This window comes from Xiphophorus maculatus, chromosome 10 (genome assembly GCF_002775205.1).
Source record: "Xiphophorus maculatus strain JP 163 A chromosome 10, X_maculatus-5.0-male, whole genome shotgun sequence".
Classification (NCBI taxonomy): domain Eukaryota; kingdom Metazoa; phylum Chordata; class Actinopteri; order Cyprinodontiformes; family Poeciliidae; genus Xiphophorus; species Xiphophorus maculatus.
The window spans coordinates 15,398,384-15,412,913 of record NC_036452.1 but is presented as its reverse complement, the minus strand read 5'-3'; the positions used below and the strand labels follow the sequence as shown (position 1 = coordinate 15,412,913).

Here is a 14,530-nt window from a genome sequence, read left to right as displayed (position 1 = left end):
GTTTTAGTTTGATTACGCCCTGTGCATCAGTGTTAATAAAGAGGCTTAGATGCCACTTGGGATACAAAAATGCTTATCAGAAATATGAGTCAAAATTTTGTTAAACTTTATTCCTTTACATACATAACAACTAATGCTGACTTTGGATTAAATAACAGAAAATATGTTTTCCTATCAATATAAAATTGGATATTTGGGGTGGGGGGTTGGGGGGGTGCATGTAGGGTGTTAACTGAGCCTGTCTGTTTTAAAACAGAACTTCTTCAGCAAAACTGATTTTGATGGAATTTTATTTTTGTGCAAAGTCACTTAAATGGTAGATTATACTACATAAAAAACATAATTTGTCCAAAAATATTGCAAAAAAAAAACATCTTGAGTGATAGTCAATGGCAGAAGCTGTGCTAAAGGGAGATAAATGACTCAAGTAGGTTTAGAAGGCATGTGATAGACTAAAAATATAAAATATAGGAAATATACAAAAATAACCTCAAAATATACAAACCAATTTTTTGCAATTACATGAACACAAGCAAAGTAGTTAGAAAAACTTACTAAATGAGTGAGGGTTTCAAAGGCATATAGTGCTATAAGTGCTATAAGACCTTCAATGGTACCAGACAGTAGTAAATTTTGAATTGAACACGCAAGCAATGCAAGCAGCATAACATAAACTATGGAATGAGAATTAAGAATAAAAGAAAGAACTACAGCAAGCAATTAAAATTGAGAGTCTGGGGAACAGCAACATCTAAGGAAGATAAGAGAAACGGCTCCAGCAAATCTCCTCAGAGATGAGAGACTGCAAACAGGTAGAGCAGATTGAGGCCTGAATCTGAGTAGAGAGGTCCACATGCTACCTTGGACTGTTCTTTCTACTTAGAAGAAAATGAAGAAGAGCTGACATTGACAGCCAATTACCAGACACAAGCGCCACAGCAGTCTTGTTGGGCTGGTGTGGCCATATGTTCCAGGTCATGCAATGTTGCACAAGTCATGCATGTAGATCAGAGTTAACTCAAAGTCACCCTCGCAAAAGAAAGTCGACCAACTTGTTTGTCGAGGACAGAGCTTATTCTTTGATTGCTCTTGCTACTGTTTGATCGGACTCCTAGTTTCAAGGCGTAAGGAAGGTTTTCGCAGCTGGATGTACTGAACTGAAGAACAAAGAGGCTGATGTAAAGATCTAGCTTTGCAGTAGAAAAAGTAGGAGCTTACAGAGCACAGACAGATCCTGAGTGATCTCCTTCTGTCTCGAGTGTCACTCTGCCTGAAGCTTGCTGTTTTTTCAGCTACATTATTTATTGGAAATCCATGTGCCGGGTCTGGCCCGGCTGCAAACACATGGATTATCCCACAGATGTAATTATTCTTTGTATCCTGAGTCAGTTCAGTGACAGGTTGTTAGCGAGGTCAGATTGCAAGCAGAAGACGGCTTTTTTTCTTCCAATAGATGACGTCAACATGCATGAATCATCTTTCTGCACATTTACAGATACTGGGTCCTCCTACACCCCAAAAATCAAAGACTATTTTACTGTTTTATGTTGATAGATTTAAAAAAAGCTAATACTACATGTATTAGCTCTTTTTTTAAAATCCCATTAATATTTAATGTCTTAATCACAATTCTTAATTTAGTATGTATAAATGTGGGCATAAAGGACAATGAGAATCAATCCATCTGCTCAAATATATTATTGATAAGCAGATTTGAAATCCATATTGCATGAAACAATATAGCCAATTGCATCTAAACTGTTCTTTGGAAATAGCATATTGAAATTGAAAGCAAAATTCTGATGGTGATTACAATTTGATGTAATGCGCAGCGTATTTAAACATGTCATGGTTCTACAACTATCGACCAACTGTCCCACCAGAGCTATAAATCTCTGCAGCTCCTCCAAAGTACCATGGGCCTGCACACTGAAATTTGTTTTTGTAACGAGGCAGAATATTTGAAAGTTCAAGCTGTATGAATATGTTTGTCGAGTATAGTTGTTGTAATATAATAAAAACTTTTCAATAATTGCAACCAAAGAAATATGGATATCAGAAATCATGTTCTATGGTGGAAGTGATTCACTGGTGCAACTTTATTTGTGGTATCTCAAAGATACAGAAAAAAATCTATAAAAGCATTTATTACCCTCTGTGCATTTTATGGTTAGAAATTTAAAACAAAAATAGCACAAGATTAATTTGAAGCTGCAGGAACAACAAATAAATATATGTGGGATATGTCAACAAGACATTTCCTCACCAAACACAGGTAGGCCATTTTCAGAGTGTGTGAGCAGATATTTTTAGGTGCACCACAGGGAGTTTAAGCAGTCCTGTAACGAGCGGCAAGCAAATGGGTAACCTGGTTTTCCTGTGACACAAAAAGAATCATGATTCCCCAGCGAGTCCAAAGAGTCCGGATTCAACAAGGACTTTCTTCCTCTTTTTTTTTTTTTTTTTTTAACACACAGCTGCTGTCTCTTTCCATTCCCTATGCATTTCATTCCCATTCTCTATCACTAACATATTGGACATATGCTGCAAATAAGCGTAAACTGGTCAGCACTGTGTTTAGAGTAGGTGTAGAGCGTTGCACCGCCATTACATCACATTTTTTTCCAGTTTCCCCAGCAACCAGGTGTGCAGCAGGTGTCCAACAGCAACCACCACCCTATTATGTCATCCTGCTGTTGCCACGCAGTGCTCAAGGTTTCATTACAAATAATCCGTCGTGCTTCAGTTCTGCTCTTGCAGAAAGACTTCGGCGCTGTCAGTGGGGTTGCTACTGAACAATGGAAGACAGCCGGGACGGTGCAGTGGGAGGTGTGAGTTTGTTCCCTTTGGGAGCAGCAAAGAGGAGTTTGGAAAGCCTTTTTTTCTTTTCTGATAAGTGACTCATCTAAAATCCAAAGTCTTGGTTTAGAGTAGGACACGAATACAGGTGTCCTACTCTAGGACACCTGTATTCCTAGAGTGTCCGCCCCATCGAATATCTCGTTTTCCTTTTGGTTTTTAATTAGAGGAGGGAGAAGTACAACAATTGCCACCCTTGGCCCACAAAAACTTTACCGATGGGGTAAAGATGAGTGATAGAGCAGAGATTTGTTTTTTATAGAATAATCAGCTCCTGATACTACTTTTGTTCAAGCAGCTAAGCATTTTTGAGTATGACCAAAACATAGTTATTTATTTATTAGCAAAATCGTGTCTGTATCAAAAAGGAGAAAATAAGCTGCACAACCAAACATGCTATATTCAATCAGAGTAGCCGTCTGCCACAACAGTAAACACAGCAAAAAAACCAGAAAGAAATATACAGTTTAGTGTTTTGGATAGCTTTCAATTTGCAGCATGTGAAGGTCTGGTATGAACTTCTAACCATCATGGATATTGTCTTGACACATGTACTAGCAACTCCGATCAAGTTGTAAAAAAAAAACAAAACTTTTCAATAAATTACTTAATATTCTCCTACTGAGAAATACAAAACAATTCTAACCTCTAGATATGTTCAGCGGGGCTTAGTGGGAGCAGCCTGTGTTTCAAAATATTATTTTTGGATAAATTCCACTGCTTGTAAAGGTTTTACGGCCTTCTTTAGTCCTCTCCAATATTTCACAAGATTGGAGCATTCAGAATGATCCGTTTGTATACTTTATGCATCATTCAAGCCCAGCTGAAGAATATAAAGTAATCAAATTGTACGAAGCAAAGCTTATCAACATTTTTGCAAGAATTACCAGATCAATGATTCAAAATATACTCTTTTGAGGCACTTTTATATCATTACCTTATGAGCTAAGTTGTAGATGATCACGATCAAATGGTGATAGAGAACAATTGAATTCAGAAAGAACCCATCTGCCTTTTCTGTCAAGCTCGTTTGGATATGCCTAAAATCATGTTAGGCAACAGGATGTTTAAATTCATAAAGTATTTCCAGCTCTAGTCCAATCAGGAAAATATTTGAGTGAATGTTTTGAGCATGATGCGGAAATTGTCCGCATTACAATTTCATTAGTACTCAACAAAAGACATGATGCAGATAGCCAAACGTTTTTGTGTCTGGTGAGTCATTTCTGTGTTGATTCATGTTTGATTCAGATCACTATCCTGCTCAAAAGACTGAATGATGTCCCATTTTCAGTTTTCAGATTTTTTTTATTCTAAAAATGCTGGCATTTCAAAGACTTTGTCATGCCATGTACTCCAACATGGTTTTCTGTACTTTTGGAAGACGAATTGGCCCCCTTGCATCATAGATCTCATACTTAATGGAGTACATACCTTCCTGGAGAGTTTAATGCAAAAAAGTGTGATCTTCAAACAGTTCCAGTTAAGGTCCCGGCAGAGTATAACAACCTCGTGTTTTGATCTGCGCTGAAAGAAAAGGAGAAGCATTTTCTTGGCATGCCCCTTAAACAAGCAGTCAGTAGGTAGAAATCTTCTAATGGCTGTTATGCAGATTTTGTGACCCCAAGCTGCCCCTCTGAGCTGAACCTCTCTAACAGTGAGCTTTTTACGTATTTTATCCTCCTACTCACTGTAAATGGCAACGATAAATATGGGTTTTTGTCACATCATATTTATACCCCAGGGAAACAGAAAGTCATGGATAGCTAATAAATAGCAACAACAGTTGGCGTCTGTTAAGCCAGAGGTTCCCAAATGTTTTCTCATTCATCAACATAAATATGGGAGCATTCAGAAAATGTAAAAAAAATATAATAACCTTTTTTTTCCCCCCTTCAAGACTAAAAGCCACTTTGATCTTCCATTACTCTTTTCATGGATCAAACATCCGGATGTTAGAGGCTTGTTTTTAGCAACAGTGAGTCAATTGTCGGACATGCAGACAGTGGTTATAAAGAGACCAACTCACCAGCCTGAGCTCATCAGCTTTCATAGTCCAAAACGTTTTTTTTTCTCTTCATCCTCCAGAAAATATTTTTGCTCTCTCTCTGAATCAACATGAACATAGTTTGACCTCCAGCGTCATGCCTCTTTTGATAGTAAGTGCCTTATATAAACATAATTAAAACAAGACCCAGCTTCCTAATTAATCAATTCCCTATATCACGACGCTAATCTGAGTGGCAACCTGTCACGGCTGTTCTCTGTCTCTTACTCATTTAGTCATGATGGATAGAGGTTGGAAACCTGCACACAGAGACACATGCATACCTGATCGCCTGCACATGCACAACAAACCATTAGGCCTTGCTGTTGCTACTCATAAGAAGCTAAAAAAAAGAAGCTATCTGCATTTATTTATTCAGTTATGCCAAAAAATATTCATACCCCTGGCAGATTTAAGTTTACATTTATTTTTATTCAACCAAGAAGTTTTTGTCTAAAATGAAGTCAGATATTAGTACTAAAAAGATAAAGTCATCCAAGAATGAATCTTAAAACAGAAATGTCTCATTTAGAAAACAAAACCTATAGCGGCGTCTGGTGCTGCAGTCCTTTGACTTATTCAGGAGCCAAATGGAAACACCGGTTTTACAACTCCCTCAAAGGACAGGGGCAGAGAAGTGCGTCACTCCGTTTTTTTCCCCCTCTCTGTCTCCTCTTTGCTTCACCTCTCCAACCCTTGAAAGCCGTCCATGAATATTCCATCAGCCAGCAGGGCCTCTGCCCACCCTCTTCATTTAATGATTCAGTCTGTATGTGTCTTACATAAACGTCCGTGTTTATGCATAGGACCATGATCGTAGCGCATCACTTGACAAAACCAGAGGCAGGAAACGTAGAAGCGAGTAAGGAAGTGTTGCAAAATGCACAGTAGGAGAGTGAACGAGGGTTTTGCATAAATTATCAATCTGTGAATTATGTCAGCACAGTCTCCAGGCAGGACACGCTGTATGTGTGTGTGTCTAATGTGTGCTGCCCACCGATAATGATACTGCAAAGCAAGATAAATGACCTCTTGTTCCTGTGGTGGCTACTGACTCTCAGGTAGAAACTACAGCATCACCATCCAGCAGTGGAGAGAACACAGTCTGGTTTTTATGCATAGTCTGCCCTAAAAAAAAATCTGATTAAGGAGAAAATATTCTGCTTGGTTGGAAAGAGTAATAAAAAAACTGAATCAGTGCAACAATTAAAATTTCCTAAGTTAAAATAATTAGTTCCTTCATAGGAGCATACTTAATTTATTTGAACCATATAAAAATCACATGGACAAAAACAGGAATTTTTTTTCTTTTTTTTTTTTGTTGCATTTTTACTTCTTGTATTCAATTTTGTTTTAAGACAATTATGCAAAGAATGAGTTAAACTTAACTATTTATAACCAGCAATGACCTTACAGAAGCAATTTATGCTACCCCTGAGTATGCAAAAGACATAAAGAGAAGAGCCCATGTCGAGTGTGTCCTCTATAGACACAGGGCTTTTGGTCATTTAGTAATCAAAAGTACATACGTATGTTTCAACATGGGTGTACCAAAATCCAATCCTCAAGAGTTACTACTCTGCAAATTTAAGAAGCATCTCTTCTCCAACTCTGTCTTGTACTCAACAGGTAAGATTTGCCAGAAAAAAAGGGACTTTGCTCTCTGAAGAGAACATGGCACCACAAGCTGCCTTTGCAAAAGAAAAATGCTAACCTCATGGAAGAATCTCCTTTTACACAGATGAGACTAATGCACAACACCAGAACATATATCAGCACAAATAACCCATACCAGCACTCAAACAAAGCAAAGGAGGGATCATGATCTGGGATTGTTTTGAAGCCTGCAGGATTTATGCACCTTGGACTCATTAAGTCAACCATGAACTACATACTAAAGTATAAAGAAGAAAATAAAGAAATGTCAATTGTGTGACAGTATAATATTCAAACACTACTTAAACATTAATGACTGGCACACCCATGCACACATATTTTACACATGCACAAGGAAAAACAAAGCATGAGCCCCAAATATGCATTTGTCTTATTTTATTTCTACGCCACAAGATGCTTATTTATTTAGCTCAAATCCATATAAAAATTAGCCTGATGCACAGGGAAATTATAAACATTTCTTCAAAACAGCTAAACTCATATGAACAATGATTTCACGCATTCATCTTAACGAGAGCTAGCAATAGCAAGAGCTTTATCGTACAAGCACATTCAAAAAATGCACTGCTCCGTTGAGTAACGTTATTTTTCAGGAGGGAACGACTGCTAATCAAATACCTGGAAATGATAATGTTCCAACAACAATTTCAAATCATCTTCAAATCCAAAAATGATTCATTCATGCCGACCCCTTTTCACTGTGACACTGCTGAGAACAACAAAACATCTGATCACGATTTTGTAACCGTCAAGAGGAGCAAATATGTGTTCACAATTTTTGCCGTTCTTCAATTTAACTGTTTTTTTCGTACAGCACATCTTTTACAAAGTAGCTGCAAAGCTTAAAAGTCCAAGGTCTCAAGGCATAGAGAAAACACAGATTGTTTTTGCAGTTTTTCCAAAGAACATGACAGGGATGATTGCATTCAGATTCTTTTTTTTTCTTAGCTTAAAAACCTTCAATCTAAAGCTTGTTAAATATTTTCTTAAACTGTTGTGCCAGAAATGCCTGTTAAATTCCTTTGTACAAGAAGATGAATGAAAGTGTTTCGCCTCTTTGTTTAAGTGTCTCTTGAAACAGTTTTATTCTCAGATTTACAGGTGTGAAAGGTAGTCAAGTTCAGAGAAAGAAAACATCAAACCTATAAGAAAATCTTTACCCCTGCTGACACACCAAATGCACATCTTTAAGCTGCTGTCACACTTTTTGCTCTCTTGTCATTCATACAGAGATTCAAAAAACATGCTATGTCTAAAAGTGAACAAAACTAACAGAACTTTGAAGTCCTGTATATTTCTAACATATGTGTGAGGTTCAGCACTAATGTTTGTATAATATAATATATAATATATGCAAATAATATGCATAACTAAAGTCCCACCCCACAAGTGCACCCTCTGATACCAAAACAGAGAGTAATTGTTAATATTTTCAGCTAGAATTATATTTTTTAATGTCTTTGGGCATTATGTCTCGGTCTCGATACACTCTGGTCTTGGTCTCAGGTTAGGTGGTCTTGACTACAACATTGCTCTGAGGCATAAATATATCAGTGGTAAGCTGATTATCAGCTGATTAATAGGAAAGTATTAGGAAAGTATTAAAGTAGAGCAAGGGCGTAAATCCCATTTCATTATTGGGGGGGGACCATAAACAGGAATATTTCTTAAGAGCAATTTTGGGGGGGTCGGCGAAGTTACAGTGAAATGTAATGCAAGGTATTGTTTAAAAAGTTTTTAAACCACATTCAAGCTGCAGGACCAAAAACAACTAGTAATGCACATCAAACATGTTTTATTCTCAGTAAACAGCCTGCAGAGAAGTAAAACTAAAATTCAAATATGAGTTTTGTTCATTCTCACTGATCTAATCTCTGCTACACTTTTGCAAAAATTTAAGGTTGTAAATAAAAAAGCTTTAATGAGTAACTGCTCTTAATAAAATTCCTCATTAACATTGATTTATTGAAATGGCTCCCAATACAAGTTATGTGCTATTTAAATTATAACTTGTTAAGTTGCTTTATTTTTAAGCCTTTTTTAGTTTTGTCATGTCCTGGGTGAATGAGAACAAACAAGTACGTAGATAGAAATGAATATCTGGGGAGTATCATAACTTAAACGTAACACTTAAAGCACCAGGGTTTATATAGAAAAATGTTCAGATTTTATTTTGTGGTTTTAAAGGCTCTACGTTGAAGACGGTGAGAAATAAAGCCATAACTTTCTGTTTTTTCTATCTGTTCTCTCTGCTGTTCTCGGCTCCCAAACACAGAGCTGTCGGTCACTTGCTCAGCCCCTCACTCCCTTTTAAAACTCTTCTAATTAACTTAAAGTTAAAGAATCTCAATATGAATGAGATTTTTGCTACTTTTGACAAAAAAGCTTAAATCTTTAAAAGCAGTGTAGCAGTTTTGCTAATGAGGCAGCTTATCATGATTCAGTCAAAGTAATGAAAAAACAAACTGCAGTCTGATTTTTACTGTTAATGTGTTTCACTCTATTGAGCAGAGAATGTAAATAAAAGGTTTACATGTCTTTTGCTTTAAGTATTCACTTACTGGAGGGGTTTTTGTTTGTGCTGCAGAGCCACACCTGACAGCTAGCTCTTCACTTCAGCGCTGCTGTTGCTCCCACACTTTGGACTGAACCATTGTTCTAACAATGGTAGGGTGGACCTAAAAATTCATACAACGCTTTGGATCAAGGCACATTCATGTGTTAAAATGGTCCAGTCAAAGTCCACTCCAAAAACCAACTAAGAATCTGAGGCAAGACCTGAAAATATCCAATCCCACGAAAATAGGAAACTGACTCTCTAGAAGTGCAAAGGTGTTTGAAACATACAGTACAGACCAAAAGTTTGGATACACCTTTTAATTCAATGAGTTTCCTTTATTTTCATGACTATTGACATTGTAGATTCACATTGAAGGCATCAAAACTATGAATAACACATGTGGAAATATGCACTAAATAAAAAATGTAAAACAACTGAAAATACCCCTTATATTCTAGTTTCTTCAAAGTAGCAACCTTTTGCTGTGATTACTGCTTTGCACACACTCTGCATTTTCTTGATGAGCTTCAAGAGGTAGTCACCTGAAATGGTTTTCACTTCATAGGTGCCCTGTCAGGTTAATAAGTGGGATTTCTTGCCTTATAAATAGTCATGGAAATAAAGAAAACCCATTGAATTAGAAGGTGTGTCCAAACTTTTGGTCTGTACTGTACATCCGAAGACTTACAACTGTACTCACATTTACTTTTGCCACTGCATCTATGTGTACTTATTTGTCCACAAAATAAGATCCTAATGAAAAAATACAAAATTCCACACCAACATAATTCAGTTTAAAGAGCCATGTCATTGGAATAGTAACCGCATCTCTTCAGCTTCTGCTTTTTAATTCATTCAGCAACAAAAAACACTTCCTCTGTTCAGTCAAAGGTGCCAATGTTCCCGGTCTGATTGCGTCAGTAACCTCCCCTTTCCGAGCGCAGATGAATACCCTCTCTTCAGACCGAAGTAACTCCAATACAGCTTTCGTCAAGGTCAGCTGGCACAGTTCAGCCCCACTGAACACGCTCTAATTGTCTCCACAAGTGAAAACTGCAGGAGCTTGTTTCTGACTGTGAATCATCTATAATAAAAGAGCTTTCCTGTCTCATTTCTATAAAAATAAAAGCGACAGAGACTCGACGGAGCACACGCTGCTGATGTGCACTGTGTGTCCTTGGACAATTCAATCCTGTTCACAACAAAATCACACACGTTCGCTACAAAGCATCTCTAACGTTAAACAAAACGTTAATCAACAAGGTAAAAAAAATACATTTTACACCAACTTCAACCTTATGGGGGTTTGCTGAAATCAAATTTAAAACTGTGCAAGGTTGAAAATAAACAAGATGAAAGAGGCAGAAAATCAGCAAAACAAGCACAGGCCTTATATGGAAACTGAAGAGAGGCACGTCGGTTGAGTGATTGGTGATTAGGAGGTGAAGGTATGATTCACATCCTTAAATTAGCTTCTTTTGACGAGACCCCTGGGGGACCGGAGAAGGAGGCTGAATGGTTCAACTGAAGTGACAAAACTGCAGGTTGATGCTCAGAATGAGGGATTCTTCATGTGACCCGCTGACCTCGGTTAAAGGCTGCTGCCACATTAAAATATTCAGTTCTTTAAAAAGTCTGTTTGATTGCAGAGATTCATAAACGTACAATGAATATTGAGGGCTGAATTACTCCTCTTTTGTAGTTTCTTCTTATTTACCCCTGACTCTGCTGGGCCTCTGCAGCAGCACATAGCTGTTTACTCATGATCCAAGCAGCCAGACTTTTCATGCAATCTCTTAAAAGTGGTCTCAATCAATGAGGCTCCAGACTCTCTGAAGGTCCGTGGCTTCTTTTTCACTACACATAAACATAATGTGACCTCTTCAAAGCCTCACTTGATTTCTTTTTCTGGTTACTTACTGGTGTGTTTTAGCCTTCATTCATGGTTCTCATACAGCAGAGAACGTCACTTGGCGGATCTACAGCTTTGCAACAGATTAAACTCCAAGCAAACCCCCCTGAGGATGACTGATTTGGATTCAAACAGATCTGAGTTTGTGCATGATTAACAAACTCTGTGTTTTTATGTGTAGAAAATGGACTGGCACAGTCAAAACAGTCAATACAAATCCTCCCATGTCAAGAATTGCCAAAGAATCATGACTAAAGAAGCTGATTTTCTATTAGTTCTCTTCTACTATATTCTGACATGGTGAAAAGGGTTGGACCATAAGAGAGATGTTAAGGTTTACAGAAATAGAAATTTTGTGTTTTACAATATTTCACAGAGGATACAAATCAATTTGCTGCAAATAGCTATGAGAACTTAGAAAAGAAAAAAACTTAATTTCTTAACAAAATGAACTAATTTAAGTTTAGTACAGACACGTCATCCACACAGGTCCCTCAAATTATGCCAGTTTGATTGATGTTGAAACATTTCAACCACACTTGGACATTCAAACTAGAAATGAAGAGTAAATCGCAATTAATATTGGTATTGGTCACCTCAGTAAAACGTAGCTGATATTAATAACCAATGTTTTTTTCCATTTTGATCCTGTTTATATATATGTTTTGGAAGGGGAGGGGTTGAGCATGTGATATTTATTTGGGCATTTGACAGTGACACAGCACACAATTGTGGCATGTTTAACTAAATTAGAAAGAGATTTTCAGTGATATACTCATTCACAGTCCAGAAAGGGAAGAGAAGTAGATATAATACTATATGATATTAGTTAATATTAGTTAACGGTTATAGTAGCAACATTGAAAGGGGAAATTAAGTACAACCAAAAATGTTAATTTTGATGCAGTTCAATCAGAATGTAACACCGTCTTTTTCTCATGCACTTTTGTTCCACAGAACAATTTCAATAAAAAGGGGCAACATCACCTTGAGTCAGCAATAGTTACCTAGAATCAAAAGCACAATGCCCTGTTCAATGTAATTTGGTACGCTATTTTGTCTGTTTCCATTGTAAAAGCAAACCATATAACCAGCCCGTACTGAACCCACGGGCTGGTTTTGGATTCACTTCAGTTGTAGGTCCATAAGACAATGGCATGGTTGCAGCAGAGCTACTGTTGTCACGCAGCACAGTTCAGTGATTGTACAGGTTCAGTTGCTAAAGAGAAGGTTTCAGCTTGTAAATATCATCTCCTCAGGAGGAAAGAATCATGACTTCGACAGTGCAGAGCTTGATCGCCACTGGCAGCAGGTGAATGTGAGTGAGTCTAAAAGGCAAAGTAAGGGGAAGACTTACTTGACCTGGTAAATATGATGTCTGCCTGTGTCTTGCTTAAATACTGCAAGCACATTGAAAGAAAAGGACACGCTTGAGTTTCAAAATTAGTGTTTTTAGCCAACTATTGAAACATTTTAAAAAGTATGAAACATCACATTTGTGCCACTGCTAAAACGTTCAGCCACGGCTGAACACGCAGCTGCTTTTCTTCGACTTTCAAAACAAGCGGTTCAGCACAGGTACATAAATAAACAGGCTTCTCCGTTGTTGGTGAAAAGGGCAAGATGTGATTTCTGTTTTCTCCTCTGAACAGGCAACAAAAACACAAGTTAACCTTTGAATCATATTGTCCTCAGAGGAAAAAAGGAAGGGTAGCTTTGTTACTAATGCTGTCAGATTTATAATTCAAACCATTGGGTAGATTACACTGAGATTAATGCGAGTGGGCAGTTGCTTGATTTAAATATACTTTTTTCAACATCAACTGTAAGTAAGACTGAATACTGGCTGAAGAATTTTTGTATTTGATGCTTTAAAGCCACTTGAACAAGTTGCCTTCATATCCTTCACACCTATATTCATCAAAAGAGTTCAGGTTTCCATACTTTGATGACAATATGTACTTTCATTGCCAGTAGCAACAGTCTTCTTTGTAAAACAAACATCTCATTAAGTTTTTTTAGAGAGGGTATCATGAGGATCACAGCACCCAGATCAGGGAAAAATGTTGAAGACAAAACAATATAGGCTTTCATGGCTCCTCATCTGAAAACTGATGATGAGTCCCATACTTTCTAAAGTATTTGAATACTGTAAACCTACCAAGACCTGGCTGTCCACATAAACTAACTACTCAGAGAAGGAGAACATTTTTTAGAGAAGCAGCCAAGAACTTTATGGTAACTCCAGAGGAGCTGTAGAGACTAACAGCTCAGGTGGCAGAATATGTTGATAGGATAACTGTTAGCAGAGAAAAATCATAAGAAGTCTCATTTTATGCCACAAGCCATATAGAAAACGAAGCAAACATGGAAGAAGGTGCACTGCTCTCTTCAGAAGAGACTGAAATTTTATTATTTGCTCATTTATGGAGGGAAACAAACACTGCACATAATCTAGAACGCAGTACCTCCTATGGTAGTGGCAACAACATGCAATGGGAATGCTGGATTACCCCAAAAGACTTCTGTAAAATGTGGAGGACCATTTTTCAACAACACATGTAGCAAAAGCTACAATAAAGCTGCTTAGATCAAACCATATTCATCTGTTAGATTGGCTCTGTCAAAGTCCAGACCAAATCCAATTGAGAATCCAAATCCAATTTCACCAGCTTCAGCTTTTTTGCGAATATTTTTAGCCTTTAGATTTTCAAAGCTGATAGAAAACATAAGCAGCTGTCACTGTTACAAGAGGCGGTTCTGCAAAGGATAAAGCATCATGTATCCACCACTTCATAGTTATGTGCACAACATATATTATCAGCTGAGCAAACATTGCGAGAAAATGTAAAAACTTTCAAACTTCAACAAAGGCACTGCTAAATCCTCTGCTCCTCACGCCTGGATCTTTGAGAAGAAAAAAAATTGCCTAAAAATTACAGATCATTTTACAGGACTTCTCAAACGCTCACAGGCAGGTTGATCTCTCTGTATATGTTTTGCCAAATAGAATATGTTGAATTGTGCGAGCATTTCCATGTGGTTTGTTGTAACTTGCCTTGTCCATGGACATCTAAATCCTGTTGACATCAAAATGAAGCAATTATGTTCTGGATTTTCACGCTGCTTGCGGTGTTTTGTGATGAAACCAGGGCTATTGCGGACCGCTCTCCCATTAGCACCGAGTTGAAGCCGAAGGTTGGCCGCCAGCCGGCGGCCAGGGCATCGCTCAGACTGGTGCTGATGTTGCAAACAGCGGCTTCCAGATCGACCCCCTTCCCTCCCCTCCCGCCGCCTCCCCCATCAGCGATGCCCACTGCAAACACATCGCTACAGTAGTAATACTACATGAACAGATCTGTGGGAAGCACCCCACGTCTGGCCTTACCCACCCCCCCTACACACCGTCTACACTCTGTTCACTAAACCGTCGCCATCCAACACGCAGGAAACGAACCACATCGCATTGTTTGGG

General features: G+C 37.9%; 1 protein-coding gene across 1 annotated transcript in view; it reads right to left on the bottom strand.

Annotated features, from left to right (window-relative positions):
* Positions 1-14,530, bottom strand: part of tbkbp1 (TBK1 binding protein 1) — a 64,826-nt gene that overhangs the window by 50,062 nt on the left and 234 nt on the right. The gene's annotated exons all lie outside the window — the stretch shown is intronic.